General features: G+C 47.0%; 1 pseudogene; it reads left to right on the top strand.

Annotated features, from left to right (window-relative positions):
* The first annotated feature begins 203 nt into the window (after positions 1 to 203).
* Positions 204 to 12,822, top strand: LOC112226422 (annotated as a pseudogene).
* The last annotated feature ends 1,043 nt before the right edge of the window (positions 12,823 to 13,865 follow it).

Here is a 13,865-nt window from a genome sequence, read left to right as displayed (position 1 = left end):
AGCGTCACTTTATTTCTGGATTCTGACTAATAACATTATAGATATGGTAAGACTTGCAAGTGAGACAATGCATTGGTAGCCCGAGCTACACACAGTCTCGTCCAGGGGCAAAAGATGTCTTTCCTGTTCTCCTTTCAACAGGAAAATGTAGTGTTTTATTTTGACAAGTTGTGGAACTAGGCAGAACACACACACACACACACACACACACACACACACACACACACACACGGACCCCGTTGACTGGATAGAAAATATGTCTCCTGCCGAGTGTGGCAGCACACGATTTGCGGAAGTGAGGTGAGTGTAATTCTCTAGCTATCTTCACAAACCCATTTTTTCTTCTTCCAATAAACGATTTAGTCGGCCGTGATCAGAAGTGAAGCATAGACTTGTCATCTAATGAACAATTTTCGTGGAAAAGTCGACCAAATAGTGAGCCCGTTATGCTAATGCTTTAGGAAAGTTGTTTACTAGCCGCTGTTAGCAAGCAGCAGCCTAGCCACAGAAGGAGCTGTTCCCTTATTGCACATCTTTATCCTAGCTTTGTTATTACGAGTTTAGGCCACCCGCTAATGTCCATCAATTAACGTTACCTACCAATGTTAAAGCTTTGCGATTATCAACTCACTCACTTTAGTATTAATATAGCTTGTCAAATACTTGGAATATGCATAATAAACCATTACTCCTTAGCGAACCATTTATTTTAAGACTAGTAAGACTGATATATATATATATATATATATAGAACTAGTAAATTCGGTAACTATCCGGTGCGCCAATTGCCAATGTAACTAACCGCTAAGTGAGCTAACATTACTACTTTTATTTCATGTAATAAAAACAAATGTTTTTGTTATCCGGTCATTTGCTAACTTTTGCGAGGAAACAAACAAACAAAACAAAAACGGATGAGAAGAGCATAAATATGTTAAGAATAGCACCCAGTCAGTCTGTGGTGCATAATGCATATCAGGGTGCGACCAAGCTGCTGTCTGCAGCCTTTTCTAACGGGTTGGTTAGCATGTGGGATAACGGTTTGATACCGGAGAACGGTTTGATACCGGAGAACGGTTTGATACCGGAGAACGGTTTGATACCGGAGAACGGTTTGATACCGGAGAACGGTTTGATACCGGAGAACGGTTTGATACCGGAGAACGGTTTGATACCGGATAACGGTTTGATACCGGAGAACGGTTTGATACCGGAGAACGGTTTGATACCGGATAACGGTTTGATACCGGAGAACGGTTTGATGAGAACGGTTTGATACCGGAGAACGGTTTGATACCGGAGAACGGTTTGATACCGGAGAACGGTTTGATACCGGAGAACGGTTTGATACCGGAGAACGGTTTGATACCGGCTGCTTGGCTTTGGTTTAAGCATTGGTAGGTAATAAGATGACCACACGACCACGGGGACTAGTTATCCGACTTCTCTTGTGAAATAGTAGCGACCGTATTTGGAGCGAGTTAAAGAACTACTTATGAAGACCAGTGCGCTTCAGTGTTGTCCAACTTGGGTCCCTGTCGGTGCTCCCTGCCTGTCGGCTGGAGAGCCATTACCGGGGATTTGGTGGAGGCAGTCCGGTCCTCTGAATGGAGATATATTTATATAGGGTGGAGAAGTAAAGATGATGGAGTGAGAACAAAAAACTAAACGAAATACTCCATTTGTTTACTCTATTGAATTAGTGAAGTTAAAAATAAATGTATTTTTTATTTAATTGATTTATTAGTGAAGTTGGATCACGTATCTAAGTGCTACTAGTTACTCCACCGTTTCCTATACCAATCAAGGAAGCTAACTATCGGCTTTCCTTTCACACGCGGTTTAATTCGTTTTGTTCTTGTGACTAAATGTTTCCACGGTTTTAAAACCTGGCTTGGATAACTGTCAGGACGGGTAGAATTAGAAAGGCTACGTCTCAATTAAAAGTTGATGTCATGCAACGCATCCTGGGCAGGAAGTCATTCATGCTTGACATATACAACTTACACTTGTTGAAATGTTGTCTAGTACTGCCGCATCTCATGTTTACATGTTGCCAGACACTGAAATGGAATCCAATTCCATGCTACATAGTGCACTACTTCTGACCAGAGCCCTATTTGTAGTGCTTAGGGCTCTGGTCAAAAGTAGTACACTATATAGTGAATAGGGTTGCCATTTGTGACGTAAGTAAATTAACATCATGGGAAATTGATCCACTTGCCTACCTGTTGCCCATCCCTTCCCTGCATAATGCCTCAAAGACCCTCTGCCTGCATGAGCAAATATCTGTCTGTCTGTCTGATAACACCCCTCCCTGTCTGTCTCTGATAACACCCCTCCCTGTCTGTCTGATAACACCACCCCCTGTCTGTCTGATAACACCCCCCTGTCTGTCCCCCCCTGTCTGTCTGATAACACCCTGTCTGTCTGTCTGTCTGATAACACCCCCTGTCTGTCTGTCTGATAACACCCCCCGTCTGTCTGTCTGATAACACCCCCCTGTCTGTCTGATAACACCCCCTGTCTGTCTGATAACACCCCCCTGTCTGTCTGTCTGATAACACCCCCCCCTGTCTGTCTGTCTGATAACACCCCCCCTGTCTGTCTGTCTGATAACACCCCCCCTGTCTGTCTGTCTGATAACACCCCCTGTCTGTCTGTCTGATAACACCCCCCTGTCTGTCTGTCTGTCTGATAACACCCCTCCTGTCTGTCTGTCTGATAACACCCCTCCTGTCTGTCTGTCTGATAACACCCCCCCTGTCTGTCTGTCTGATAACACCCCCTGTCTGTCTGATAACACCCCCCTGTCTGTCTGTCTGATAATACCCTCCCCTGTCTGTCTGTCTGATAACACCCCCCCTGTCTGTCTGTCTGATAACACCCCCCCCCTGTCTGTCTGATAACACCCCCCTGTCTGTCTGTCTGATAACACCCCCCGTCTGTCTGTCTGATAACAGCCACCCCCCCGTCTGTCTGTCTGATATAAAACCCCCTGTCTGTCTATGGGGGTGGTGGTGTGTAGAGAGCTCTATGGGGGGGTGGTGTGTGTAGAGCTCTATGGGGGGGGGCGGTGTGTAGAGCTCTATGGGGGGGGTGGTGTGTAGAGAGCTCTATGGGGGGGGTGGTGTGTAGAGAGCTCTATGGGGGGGTGTGTGTAGAGAGCTCTATGGGGGTGGTGGTGTGTAGAGAGCTCTATGGGGGGGGTGGTGTGTAGAGCTCTATGGGGGGGTGGTGTGTAGAGCTCTATGGGGGGGGTGGTGTATGTAGAGAGCTCTATGGGGGTGGTGGTGTGTAGAGAGCTCTATGGGTGGTGGTGTGTAGAGAGCTCTATGGGGGTGATGGTGTGTAGAGAGCTCTATGGGGGTGGTGGTGTGTAGAGAGTTCTATGGTGGGGGGTGTAGAGCTCTATGGGGGTGGTGGTGTGGTGTATGTAGAGAGCTCTATGGGGGGTGGTGTATGTAGAGAGCTCTATGGGGGTGGTGGTGTGGTGTATGTAGAGAGCTCTATGGGGGTGGTGGTGTGGTGTATGTAGAGAGCTCTATGGGGGTGGTGGTGTGGTGTATGTAGAGAGCTCTATGGGGGGTGGTGGTGTGGTGTATGTAGAGAGCTCTATGGGGGGGGTGGTGGTGTGGTGTATGTAGAGAGCTCTATGGGGGTGGTGGTGTGGTGTATGTAGAGAGCTCTATGGGGGTGGTGGTGTGGTGTATGTAGAGAGCTCTATGGGGGGGGGTGTGGTGTATGTAGAGAGCTCTATGGGGGGGGGTGTATGTAGAGAGCTCTATGGGGGGTGGTGTGTAGAGAGCTCTATGGGGGAGTGTAGAGCTCTATGGGGGGTGTGGTGTAGAGCTCTATGGGGAGTGGTGGTGTGGTGTATGTAGAGAGTTCTATGGGGGTGGTGGTGTGGTGTATGTAGAGAGTTCTATGGGGGTGGTGGTGTGGTGTATGTAGAGAGCTCTATGGGGGGGGTGGTGGTGGGTGTATGTAGAGAGTTCTATGGGGGTGGTGTGTGGTGTATGTAGAGAGTTCTATGGGGGTGGTGGTGTGGTGTATGTAGAGAGTTCTATGGGGGGGGGTGGTGGTGTATGTAGAGAGTTCTATGGGGGTGGTGGTGTGGTGTATGTAGAGAGTTCTATGGGGGTGGTGGTGTGGTGTATGTAGAGAGTTCTATGGGGGGGGTGGTGGTGTGGTGTATGTAGAGAGTTCTATGGGGAGTGGTGGTGTGGTGTATGTAGAGAGTTCTATGGGGGTGGTGGTGTGGTGTATGTAGAGAGTTCTATGGGGGGGGTCAGCTCACATAAACATGTTTTAGGAAGGTTAGATCTGAATGACAAGACAATGCATCACATCATACCACAGGAAGGTAATGAAATGAACACACACACAGACAGTACTCTGTTCCCTATTTTAAGACAGGCATCGTAATCAGTTATTGACCAATTAAGTGATGGATGTGTTCTACCTGGGTAGAGGAGACAAAGGATGTGTTCTACCTGGGTAGAGGAGACAGGATGTGTTCTACCTGGGTAGAGGAGACAGGATGTGTTCCACCTGGGTAGAGGAGACAGGATGTGTTCTACCTGGGTAGAGGAGACAGGATGTGTTCTACCTGGGTAGAGGAGACAGGATGTGTTCTACCTGGGTAGAGGAGACAGGATGTGTTCTACCTGGGTAGAGGAGAATAAGGATGTGTTCTACCTGGGTAGAGGAGACAAAGGATGTGTTCTACCTGGGTAGAGGAGACAAAGGATGTGTTCTACCTGGGTAGAGGAGACAAAGGATGTGTTCTACCTGGGTAGAGGAGACAAAGGATGTGTTCTACCTGGGTAGAGGAGACAGGATGTGTTCTACCTGGGTAGAGGAGACAGGATGTGTTCTACCTGTGTAGAAGAGACAGGATGTGTTCCACCTGGGTAGAGGAGACAAAGGATGTGTTCTACCTGGGTAGAGGAGACAGGATGTGTTCTACCTGGGTAGAGGAGACAGGATGTGTTCTACCTGGGTAGAGGAGACAGGATGTGTTCTACCTGGGTAGAGGAGACAGGATGTGTTCTACCTGGGTAGAGGAGACAGGATGTGTTCTACCTGGGTAGAGGAGAAAGGATGTGTTCTACCTGTGTAGAAGAGACAGGATGTGTTCTACCTGGGTAGAGGAGAATAAGGATGTGTTCTACCTGGGTAGAGGAGACAGGATGTGTTCTACCTGGGTAGAGGAGACAAAGTCCAGCCGGAGTCTGTCGAAGAACAAGAAGTCACCAAACCACAGAAGATTAAAATATGTGGTTTTTGGTGATGGCTTTATGGGAAAGCTAGCAACTTGTAAACAATTACCCATTTCTATGAGCAAGACATATTTTTATAGTAGTGTTAAATCATAAACATAGGCTGTTAAGTAAATTATATTATGACTGTTGCCTCCCGTTTTAAGTTTATTTATGGTAAGGACGTTTGTGTTTGATAATTATTAGGTGGAGGTCCTAGCTACAGTGGTATTTTCAACCTAGCCTAGCTTTTAGCTAGCTGCTCTGCAGTGCAAGCTAGCTTGACTTGCTATAAAGTTAGTTACTTGTTTCTCTAACATTTATTATCATCTTAAAACAATGTTTCTTCAGTCTTCCTGTCTTGTATGAAAAGGCAACATCTCCCTAAATAAATGCTATCTCTGACGGGAGACTAGGCTGTCCGTCCAGTAGTGGAATAAACTTGCATGAAGGTCACGATGTAAAACGGGGGCATCAGATTACTAACGTTTTTCAAATGCGACGTTAAAAACGGTGTTTTTTGGAAAACCTGACCCTGAGAGCGAGAGATAAGAGTATCTGTCCCAAATGGCACCCTATTCCCTATATAGTGCACTTAGCCCTATGGCTAAGTAGTGCTATATAGGGAATAGGGTACCATTTGGGATGTGATCCAGTGTTCCAGTCTACTTGTTTCCCCAGACAGACACAGAGCACTCACAGCTGAAGCATCAAAGATGGGCTGACATTTGTTTCTCTTTGAACTGGCAAGAGATGAAACATACTGCCCTGCCCTTATTCACCCTCTGTCAATATACAGTTGAAGTCAGAAGATTACATACACTTTAGACAAATACATTTAAACTCAGTTTTTCACATTTCCTGACATTTAATCCTAGTAACAATGTCCTGTTTTAGGTCAGTTAGGATCACCACTTTATTTTAAGATTGTGGAAAGTCAGAATAATAGTGGAAATAATGATTTATTTCAGCTTTTATTTCTTTCATCACATTCCCAGTGGGTCAAAAGTTGACATACACTCAACTAGTATTTGGTAGCATTGCCTTTAAATGGTTTAACTCTGGGGAAATGTTTCGGGTAGCCTTCCACAAGCTTCCCACAATAAGTTGGGTGAATTTTGGCCCATTCCTCCTGACAGAGCTGGTGTAACTGAGTCAGGTTTGTAGGCCTCCTTGCTTGCACATGCTTTTTCAGTTCTGCCCACACATTTTCTATAGGATTTTCTATAGGGCTTTATGATGGCCACTCCAATACCTTGACTTTGTTGTCCTTAAGCCATTTTGCCACAACTTTGGAAGTATGTTTGGGGTCATTGTCCATTTGGAAGACCCATTTGCGACCAAGCTTTAACTTCCTGACTGATGTCTTGAGATGTTGCTTCAATATATTCACATAGTTTTCCGTCCTCATGATGCCATCTATTTTGTGAAGTCCACCAGCAAAGCACCCCAACAACATGATGCTGCCACCTCCGTGCTTCACGGTTGGGTTGGTATTCTTCGGCTTGCAAGTCTCCCCCTTTTTCCTCCAAACATAACGATGGTCATTATGGCCAAACAGTTCTATTTTTGTTTACCAGACCAGAGGACATTTCTCCAAAAAGTACAATCTTTGTCCCCATGTGCAGTTGCAAACTGTAGTCTGGCTTTTTTTTATGGTGGTTTTGGAGCAGTGACTTCTTCCTTGCTGAGCGTCCTTTCAGGTTATGTTGTTATAGGACTTGTTTTACTGTGGATATAGATACTTTTGTACCTGTTTTCCCCGGCATCTTCACAAGGTCCTTTGCTGTTGTTCTGGGATTGATTTGCACTTTTCACACCAAAGTACGTTCATCTCTAGGAGACAGAACGTGTCTCCTTCCTGAGCGGTATGATGGCTGCGCGGTCCCATGGAGTTTATACTTGCATACTATTGTTTGTACAGATGAACGTGGTACCTTCAGGCGTTTGGAAATTGCTCCCAAGGATGAACCAGACTTGTAGAGGTCTACAATTTGTTTTCTGAGGTCTTGGCTGATTTGATTTTCCCATGATGTCAAGAAAAGAGGCACTGAGTTTGATGGTAGGCCTTGAAATACATCCACAGGTACACTTCCAATTGACTCAAATGATATCGATTAGCCAATCAGAAGCTTCTAAAGCCATGACATCATTTTCTGGAATTTTCCAAGCTGTTTAAAGGCCCAGTCAGCTTAGTGTAGTAAACTTCTGACCCACTGGAATTGTGATTAAGTGAAATAATCTGTCTGTAAACAATTGTTGGAAATGTACTTGTGTCCTGCACAAAGTAGATGTCCTAACCGACTTGCCAAAACGATAGTTTTTTAACAATACATTTATGGAGTGGTTTGAAAAACAAGTTTTAATGACACAAACTTCCGACTTCAACTGTAGCATCTCTGATTCTCTTACCTTATTCCCAGTCTGTCAGTATAGCATCTCCCAACACTGAACCTTATTCCCAGTCTGTCAGTATAGCATCTCCCAACACTGAACCTTATTCCCAGTCTGTCAGTATAGCATCTCCTAATGCTGAACCTTATTCATCCTCTGTCAGTACAGCATCTCCCAACACTGAACCTTATTCCCAGTCTGTCAGTATAGCATCTCCTAATGCTGAACCTTATTCATCCAGTCTGTCAGTACAGCATCTCCCAACACTGAACCTTATTCATCCCTCTGTCAGTATAGCATCTCCCAACACTGAACCTTATTCCCAGTCTGTCAGTACAGCATCTCCCAACACTGAACCTTATTCATCCTCTGTCAGTATAGCATCTCCCAACACTGAACCTTATTCCCAGTCTGTCAGTACAGCATCTCCCAACACTGAACCTTATTCATCCTCTGTCAGTATAGCATCTCCCAACACTGAACCTTATTCCCAGTCTGTCAGTATAGCATCTCCTAATGCTGAACCTTATTCCCAGGCTGTCAGTATAGCATCTCCCAACACTGAACCTTATTCCCAGTCTGTCAGTATAGCATCTCCCAACACTGAACCTTATTCCCAGTCTGTCAGTATAGCATCTCCCAACACTGAACCTTATTCCCAGTCTGTCAGTATAGCATCTCCTAATGCTGAACCTTATTCCCAGTCTGTCAGTATAGCATCTCCCAACACTGAACCTTATTCCCAGTCTGTCAGTATAGCATCTCCCAACACTGAACCTTATTCCCAGTCTGTCAGTATAGCATCTCCCAACACTGAACCTTATTCCCAGTCTGTCAGTATAGCATCTCCCAACACTGAACCTTATTCCCAGTCTGTCAGTATAGCATCTCCCAACACTGAATCTGGTTCATGAATAATAGATCCCTTATGAAGCTTTATAACCTCTGTCTCCTCTATGCTCCCAGGTGCCCCACTTCTGTAGCAGAGGAGCGAGCAGCACGATGATACGACAGTAGCCTCTCGCCGTAGCATGGCCGCGTCACGTTCCTCGCGCGTCACAAGGTCATCGGTCGGGCTCAATGGATTGGACGAGAACTTCTGTGGCCGAACCCTCAGGAATCGCAGTATCGCCCAGCCGGAGGAGTGTCAGGGGTCACCTCTCCCCGGCAGCAGGGCCCCACGCTCTCCCAAGAAGAGACAGGATGACCAGGCCTGGGCCTCAGAGAAGCCTGGGGGTCACCAGGGAAAGGTAGCCCACCACAAGGCCACCTCAGTGGACGGGGAGTCATGGGCAAGCCCCAGGAAGAGGGTCCTGTCCTGCTCAGAGAGAGAGGGGGTTGGGGGTTCGGAGAAGGCTGAGAACTGTGAGGGGAGGGGGAAGGAGACGTCAGGTGCTGTGGGGAGGGATGCCTCGCCGCTCCTCAAAAAGGCCAAACGGTGCTTCCGCTCTGGGGAGTCGCATGGATCCAAGGATGACCTCCCGTCTGCGCCCCCCATGCCCGTCATCCCCGCCTCCCCCTGTGCCCCCTTAACAACTGTCAAGGAGAACAGTGAAGGGGGTGACCTGCTCAGACACAACTCCACCGCAGACTCACCTTCCTCTTCTTCACCTGACCTCAACAAGGAGGAAGGAGAGGAGGAGGAGGAGGAGGAGGAGGAGGAGGAGGAGGATGACGGCCATGTTCAGCAGCTCCTGAACTCCAACTCCCATAAGTCCTGTATCGGGCTGGGGCAGACCAGCAGTAGCCCTGATGCTCAGACAAACTCCCTGTGTCTCAGCGCTGCCTCCAACACCACCTGTCCAGGTCCCGGTCCAGCACTGCTGAACGGCAGCCAGAGGGGGACGCCCTGCCCCTCGCCCCCAGACCCCATAGTGCCTTGTAGAAACTATGATCCTGGGCAGGAGGAAGGTAAAGACTCTGATCCTGGGCAGGAGGAAGGTAAAGACTCTGATCCTGGGCAGGAGGAAGGTAAAGACTCTGATCCTGGGCAGGAGGAGGAAGGTAAAGACTCTGATCCTGGGCAGGAGGAGGGGGGTAAAGACTCTGATCCTGGGATGGAGGAGGAGGGTGAAGACTCTGATCCTGGGCAGGAGGAAGGTAAAGACTCTGATCCTGGGCAGGAGGAGGGGGGTAAAGACTCTGATCCTGGGATGGAGGAGGAGGGTGAAGACTCTGATCCTGGGATGGAGGAAGGGGGTAAAGACTCTGATCCTGGGATGGAGGAAGGGGGTGAAGACTCTGATCCTGGGATGGAGGAGGAGGGTGAAGACTCTGATCCTGGGATGGGGATGAAGACTCTGATCCTGGGATGGAGGAGGAAGGTGAAGACTCTGATCCTGGGATGGAGGAGGAAGGTGAAGACTCTGATCCTGGGCAGGAGGAGGAGGGTGAAGACTCTGATCCTGGGCAGGAGGAGGAAGGTGAAGACTCAGGGGAGTGTCCTGCTCCTCTTCTGGCCTCCTTTGAGGAGGACTCCTCTACTCCCCACCTGTCTGTCAGAGAGGAGGAGGTGGATGTGGTGGGGTACTCAGTGTGTCGGGAGGAAGTGGTGACAGCGACCGAGGAGGAGGTGGAAGTGACACCGACCGAGGAGGAGGAGAGTTGCGGCGGGGGAATTAACGGATGGTCGTTCACACCGCTGGTTGTGCAGAACACTGTTGCCACCAGCATCATCATCAACAACAATATCATCAACAACGTAAACAACAATAACTCAGGAGAATTCACAATGCCACTGCTAGCCCCCCCAACACGCTCAGACCCACCCTGCACCCCCTCTATCTCCAGCACCTCGCCCCCTTCCTTCACAGAGCCCCACGAACACAGGTACACCCTGAGGACTTCGCCCCGTAGGGCGGCCTGCGGCGGGGGCAAGGCTGTGGCCCCCTGCTCCTCTCCCAGGGACCCTCTGAGGGAGCGGGTGGAGGCGGGGAGAGAGCTGGTCGCTACTCCTACCCTCTCCTCATGCTCCAGTATCCAGGCCAGGGAGGGGTCTCTCCTGTCTCCCCCGTCTGTCCCCATGGAGCAGGGGAACAGTGGGGCCAGAAGGGACACGGTAGGATGGGACAGTATGGGCCATGGGGAGCTCTGTGAGACCAGGGGAGGCCTAGAGGAGGTTCCAGGAGGAGGAAGTCAACAGGAGGACGACCCAGACGTGTATTACTTTGAGTCAGATCACCTGACCCTCAAACATAACAAAGAGTACGTAGTGGGAGTTTATGGGATTATATATATATATACAGTCGTGGCCAAACGTTTTGAGAATGACACAAATATTCATTTCCACAAAGTTTGCTGCTTCAATGACTTTAGATATTTTTGTCAGATGTTACTATGGAATACTGAAGTATAATTACAAGCATTTCATAAGTGTCAAAGGCTTTTATTGACAATTACTTCAAGTTGATGCAAAGAGTCAATATTTGCAATGTTGACCCTTCTTTTTCAAGACCTCTGCAATCCGCCCTGGCATGCTGTCAATTAACTTCTGGGCCACATCCTGACTGATGGCAGCCCATTCTTACATAATCAATGCTTGGAGTTTGTCAGAATTTGTGGGTTTTTGTTTGTCCATCCGCCTCTTCTCAATGGGATTAAGGTCTGGGGAGTTTCCTGGCCATGGACCCAACATATCAATGTTTTGTTCCCTGAGCCACTTAGTTATCACTCACCATCAAGCTGGAAAAGGCATTGTTCATCACCAAACTGTTCCTGGATGGTTGGGAGAAGTTGCTCTCGGAGGATGTGTTGGTACCATTCTTTATTCATGGCTGTGTTCTTAGGCAAAACTGTGAGTGAGCCCTCTCCCTTGGCTGAGAAGCAACCCCACACATGAATGGTCTCAGGATACTTTACTGTTGGCATGACACAGGACTGATGGTAGCGCTCACCTTGTCTTCTCCGGACAAGCTTTTTTCCGGATGCCCCAAACAATCGGAAAGGGGATTCATCAGAGGAAATGACTTTACCCCAGTCCTCAGCAGTCCAATCCCTGTACCTTTTGCAGAATATCAGTCTGTCCCTGATGTTTTTCCTGGAGAGAAGTGGCTTCTTTGTTGCCCTTCTTGACACCAGGTCATCCTCCAAAAGTCTTTGCCTCACTGTGCGTGCAGATGCACTCACACCTGCCTGCTGCCATTCCTGAGCAAGCTCTGTACTGGTGGTGCCCCGATCCCGCAGCTGAAACAACTTTAGGAGACGGTCCTGGTGCTTGCTGGACTTTCTTGGGCGCCCTGAAGCCTTCTTCACAACAACTGAACCGCTCTCCTTGAAGTTCTTGATGATCCGATGAATGGTTGATTTAGGTGCAATCTTACTGGCAGCAATATCCTTGCCTGTGAAGCCCTATTTGTGCAAAGCAATGATGCACGTGTTTCCTTGCCGGTAACCATGGTTGACAGAGGAAGAATAATGATTCCAAGCACCACCCTCCTTTTGAAGCTTCCAGTCTGTTATTCAAACTCAATCAGCATGACAGAGTGATCTCCAGCCTTGTCCTCGTCAACTCACACCTGTGTTAACGAGAGAATCACTGACATGATGTCAGCTGGTCCTTTTGTGGCAGGGCTGAAATGCAGTGGAAATGTTTTTGGGGGATTCAGTTCATTTGCATGGCAATTCATTGCAATTCGGGACTGGGAGAGAGGAGGGAGTGTTTCCTGTTTTGGGACACAGACACAGCCTACCTCTGATCTGTTTCCTGTTTTGGGACACAGACACAGCCTACCTCTGATCTGTTTCCTGTTTTGGGACACAGACACAGCCTACCTCTGATCTGTTTCCTGTTTTGGGACACAGACACAGCCTACCTCTGATCTGTTTCCTGTTTACCTACATGCTGCTGTCTGTTTCTCCCATAGTGTGGATCCCTCCTAAATGGCACCCTATTCCCTATAATATAGTGCACTACTTTTGACCAGGGTACCAATTGGGACCTATCCTGAGTTAATAATGTATTGTTGGATTCCCTGATGCATGTTGTCCTCTCTCCCCGTCCACCAGTTACCAGAGGTTACTCCAGACTGTAGGTGTGTTGGAGGCCCAGAGAACCCAGAGTATACGGGACTTGGAGCGTCTGGCCAGACAGCAGAGAGAAGCTCTCCGAGACCCTGTCAGCTTTGTGGAGCAGCTGCAGAAACAGGTACTGTTCTTTACACAATAGGTTACAGCCTGTTATAACAGGTATATGTAGCATTATAACTCTAACCCTGCAGAAACAGGTAGTATACTGTATGAACGCTGTAGTAATAGTACTAGTAACCCTCACCTGCAGAACCAGGTATATACAGGCATATAAGGTGGTTATAACAGGTATATAATGTGGTTGTGATGGGTATATAATGTGGTTATAGCAGGTATATAATGTGGTTATAACAGGTATATAATGTGGTTATAACAGGTATATAATATGGTTATAACAGGTATATAATATGGTTATTGCAGGTATATAATGTGGTTATAACAGGTATATAATGTGGTTATAACAGGTATATAATGTGGTTATAACAGGTATATAATGTGGTTATAACAGGTATATAATGTATAACAGGTATATAATGTGGTTATAGCAGGTATATAATGTGGTTATAACAGGTATATAATGTGGTTATAACAGGTATATAATATGGTTATAACAGGTATATAATGTGGTTATAACAGGTATATAATATGGTTATTGCAGGTATATAATGTGGTTATAACAGGTATATAATGTGGTTATAACAGGTATATAATGTGGTTATAACAGGTATATAATGTGGTTATAACAGGTATATAATATGGTTATAACAGGTATATAATATGGTTATAACAGGTATATAATGTGGTTATAGCAGGTATATAATGTGGTTATAACAGGTATATAATATGGTTATAACAGGTATATAATGTGGTTATAACAGGTATATAATGTGGTTATAACAGGTATATAATATGGTTATGGTTGTGATATATGGTTGTGATATGGTTGTATCGTCTCTCTTGTATCCTCTCTCTGTCTCTGTCTCTCTTTCTCTCTGTCTCTCTTTCTCTCTGTCTCTCTCTCTGTCTCTCTCTGTGTCTCTCTGTGTCTCTCTCTGTGTCTCTCTCTGTGTCTCTCTCTGTCTCTGTCTCTCTCTCTGTCTCTCTCTCTGTCTCTCTCTCTGTGTCTCTCTCTGTGTCTCTCTCTGTGTCTCTCTCTGTGTCTCTCAATTTTTCAATTCAATT

Source organism: Oncorhynchus tshawytscha, linkage group LG28 (genome assembly GCF_018296145.1).
Source record: "Oncorhynchus tshawytscha isolate Ot180627B linkage group LG28, Otsh_v2.0, whole genome shotgun sequence".
Lineage (NCBI taxonomy): Eukaryota > Metazoa > Chordata > Actinopteri > Salmoniformes > Salmonidae > Oncorhynchus > Oncorhynchus tshawytscha.
This window is presented reverse-complemented; position numbering and strand designations above follow the sequence as displayed.